This window comes from Cyprinus carpio, chromosome A3, assembly GCF_018340385.1.
Source record: "Cyprinus carpio isolate SPL01 chromosome A3, ASM1834038v1, whole genome shotgun sequence".
Lineage (NCBI taxonomy): Eukaryota > Metazoa > Chordata > Actinopteri > Cypriniformes > Cyprinidae > Cyprinus > Cyprinus carpio.
The window spans coordinates 3,337,292-3,341,274 of record NC_056574.1 but is presented as its reverse complement, the minus strand read 5'-3'; the positions used below and the strand labels follow the sequence as shown (position 1 = coordinate 3,341,274).

The 3,983-nt window shown below is 46.7% G+C and overlaps 1 pseudogene; it reads right to left on the bottom strand.

The window, feature by feature from the left end:
* LOC109061008 overlaps positions 1–3,677 on the bottom strand; it is a 23,773-nt pseudogene extending 20,096 nt beyond the window's left edge.
* Between the last annotated feature and the right edge of the window lie 306 nt (positions 3,678–3,983).

Below are 3,983 nucleotides of genomic sequence, written 5' to 3'. Positions count from 1 at the left end.
TCGGTTCTCCCACAACCGCCGTTCCCCACAGGGCAAGCCCCTACCCGAGAGCAGAGTCAGCACAAACGCCACCTTGGACCCTCGGTCTCAAAGGTGCGAGGCCTGCAGGGAGAAATGCATGGAACACTTGGTTATGAATGTTCTGCAGTAATTAGGCTCACCAGAGTAGTTTCTCGGGAACTGGTAGGCGTGGTTCGGGTCGATAGCTGGGTTCGGTGCTAGCCCGGGGAACCGACGGTGCGGGTGGCGCAGCGGGAATGGTCAGCTGTTGGATCTGCTGGGTGAGCTCGGACAACCTGTGTCACCAGCGCTTGGACAGCGCGTCCGGTGTTGACGATGCTCTCTGCTGCTGATCCATGCGGTTGACACTGTGGTGGATGAATTCGGAGAGTGAAGTGGAACTTGCTGCTTCCATAGTGGATCAGAGCGTTCTGTAACGGGTAACAAATGGGTGAGGAAGCAAATGCAAGAGTTAAATGTAAAGTTTATTGAGAACAGGAATGTATAACTGAGTCCAAGGGAAACAACAGGTGGGGTAACAGCGATGGAAGACGATGATCCAGGAAGTGGCGATGAGTAGATGCAGCAGGAGAGCGTGACACAGGCCTGAGATGAGCAGTCCGTGGTGGTAGTAGGTGCATCCGGTGGTGAAGAGTGGACGGGGTTCCGGGGAAGACAACAGCGAAACAAACAGCACAGAGAAAACAAGGACGAGAACCAGGCAACCAGACGGGAAACTGCATAAAACGCTCTGACAAACACAAGACGAAAGACAGGGCAATAAATAGGGATCAGGTGATGAGTAACAGCTGGTGCAAATGAACAATCAACGGCGACGCCCACATGAAACAATCAGTGCAGACGAGCGACACACAAAACTCCACCCACATAGTGAAAACCTGAGACCACGGTTTACCAACCGTGACAACCTATACACAACTAACCTACTGACAGATTTTGACTTTAAATACTATATATAAATGTCTACCTATAAATAAACTAAAAAAAAAAAAAATACAAACTATACAAGTGCTACACATAAACACTATACCTATACACAACTATCCTACTAACAGATTTTCGAATATGAATATACTATATATAAATGTTTACCTATACATAGACTAAAACGTAAAAAAAAAATAAAAAAAAAAAAATAATATATATATATATATATATATATATATATATATGTACTATACAAATGCTTCACATAATACTGTACATGTGCAAAGAGAAACATTGTAAGTCAAGCAGTTGGCTGGGGAACAGTGCAAGATGATTTGTAGTGCACGAGCATGTAAACATATTTGAGTCTTTGTGTGATTATGTACTGTACACACAGCAGTGTGTGTGAAAAGTGTCTAGTGCGTATAGAGGAGATTTTCACAAAAAAAATATGTTTCAGACAGTTTTTCTGTGATGTGGTATGGTTGGGGGGTGTTTGGGGGGATGGAGGAGGTGAGATAGTCCATGTTTCAGGAGGTAGGGGGGTTTGTGTGGGGTTTCAGAGGAGGGTGGGGTGATTTGAGTTGAGGGCTCTCACAGCCTGGGGGAAAAAGCTGTTGAGTAGTCTGGCGGAGCGGGCTCTGATGCTCCGGTACCGTCTTCCTGATGGTAGGAGCTGGAAGTGACTGTGGGAGGGATGGTTGGGGTCCTTCACGATACTGTTGGCTTTGCTGGTGCATCGTGTAAGGAAAATGTCCAGTCTGCTGCACTACAGTTCCCGTACCAGACAGTGATGCAGCTGGTCAGCACGCTCTCAATGGTTCCCCTGTAGAATGTGGTGAGGATGGGTGGAGGGAGACTTGCTCTTTTCAGCCGGCGGAGAAAGTGTAGGCTCTGATGTGCCTTCTTGGAGAGTGACATGGTGTTGGTGGTCCAGGTGAGATCCTATCTGATGTGCACCCCCAGGAATTTAGTGCTGCTGACTCTCTCCACAGTCGAGCTGTCGATGGTCAGCGGGGGGTGATCAACGGAGTTTCTTCTGAAGTCCATCACAACCTCCTTTGATTTACTCACGTTGCGGGACAGGTTGTTAGTGCCACACCATTCCACCAGCTGTGCCACTTCTTCTCTGTAGTGCGTTTTATCGTTGTTGCTGATGAGACCTACCACAGATGTGTCATCCGCAAACTTGATGATGTGGTTGGAGCTGAACTTGGCAGTGCAGTCATGGGTTAGCAGCGTGAAGAGCAGCGGGCTGAGCACACAGCCTTGTGGTGCATCTGTACTCAGTGTGGTGGTGCTCGAGGTGCTGTTGCCAACATGGACTGAATGAAGTCTTCCAGTTAGAAAGTCCAGGACCCAATTACAGAGGGAATTGTTAAGGCCTAGCAGGTTTAGTTTGTTTATGAACTGTCGTGGTATTATGGTGTTGAATGCTGAGCTGAAGTCGATGAACAGCATTCTGACATAGGAGTCTTTATATTCTAGGTGGGTAAGAGCCAGGTGGAGGGTGGAGGAGATTGCATCATCTGTACAGCGGTTTGGACAGTATGCAAACTGGAGCGGATCAAGTGTGTTAGGGAGGCTGGTTTTGATGTTTTGCATGACTAACCTCTCAAAGCACTTCATCATGATTGGAGTCAGTGCTATGGGACGGTAGTCATTTAGACAGGACACAGGTGATTTTTTTGGTACCGGTATGATGGTTGTGGATTTGAGACATGTTGGGACGACTGCCTGGCTCAGCGAGGTGTTGAAGATATCTGTTAGGACATCTGTCAGCTGTGCAGCACAGTCTTTCAGTACACGACCGGTATGTCGTCAGGTCCCGCAGCCCTTCACATGTTGGTAGAACTTTGGCAAAACTGTCTTTAAGTTTGAGTGGCTGAAGTCACCGGCTATTATGAAAAAGCCGTCAGGGTTATCTGTTTGTTGTTCTCTGATGGCGCTGTACAGATTGCGAAGCGCGTACTTCGTGTTAGCACACCGGGGGATGTAAACTGTGACAATAACAATAGCCGTGAACACCCGCGGCAGATAGAACCGTCGACACTTCACAAACATAAACTCCACCAGCGATGAACAGTGTTTTGTCACTACCACAGCATTATTACACCACTCTTTCTTGACGTACACACATTAACCTCCCCCGTGAGCTTTACCAGACAGTTCTTTGTCTCTGTCCGCTCGATAGCAGGCAAGTCCATGTAGCTGAATAACGGAGTCTGAGAAGTTGTTGTTTAGCCATGTTTCGGTGAAAACTAACACACAACAATCCCTTGTCTCCGGACTGAGTTGAATTAAGTCAAGTTTATTTTCCAGAGAGCGAACGTTTGAGAGCATGAGTGATGGAATCGCTGGTCTAGTGGGGTTAGCCCTTAGCCTAGCTCATGTGCCTCCATGCTTACTGTGCTTCTGTCCCCTCTCACACCACCGGCGTCGCCGTTTTGTGCAGGTAGCGTCAGTAGGCGGGGCCACGGTCTCTGGGTTCAGCTTCAGCAGCAGACAGAGGCCTCTTAGCTTTTCAGTAGTCTCTGGCGAAAGCTGTTGTTTGTACACACTGCCAATTTCCAAAAGGCTCTGTCGATCTTAGATGTGTTTTCAAATGTGTTTATCTGCTGGTTTTGCGATAAGGTGAGACTGTTTGAAGACGAGGAAACGAGACTAACAGACATAAAAACACAGTTTTTGGGACCCGGAGTAGCCGCTGCGTCACGCTGCGCCGCCATCTTGGATGTGATGGAGGCACTGCCTGCTCTCATGTGACTTTCCCCCATTCATTCTCAATTAGTCCCCACCACACACATTAGGTCTGTTCAAACTTTGTGGGCTCAAGAGAAACGTGGCCAATACAAAATGCAATTTTTATGATCTCTCTTATTTTCTTTTTAAATTAACATTTTACAGATTCTGCAACGTGTATGTATACTTGTGATCTCAGTTGTACATATAACATATTTAATGATCTTTTTCAAATTACTTTTGGTGCAATAAACAATCTTAAGTAGTTTGTCTTTATCTTGAAATGATTGTAA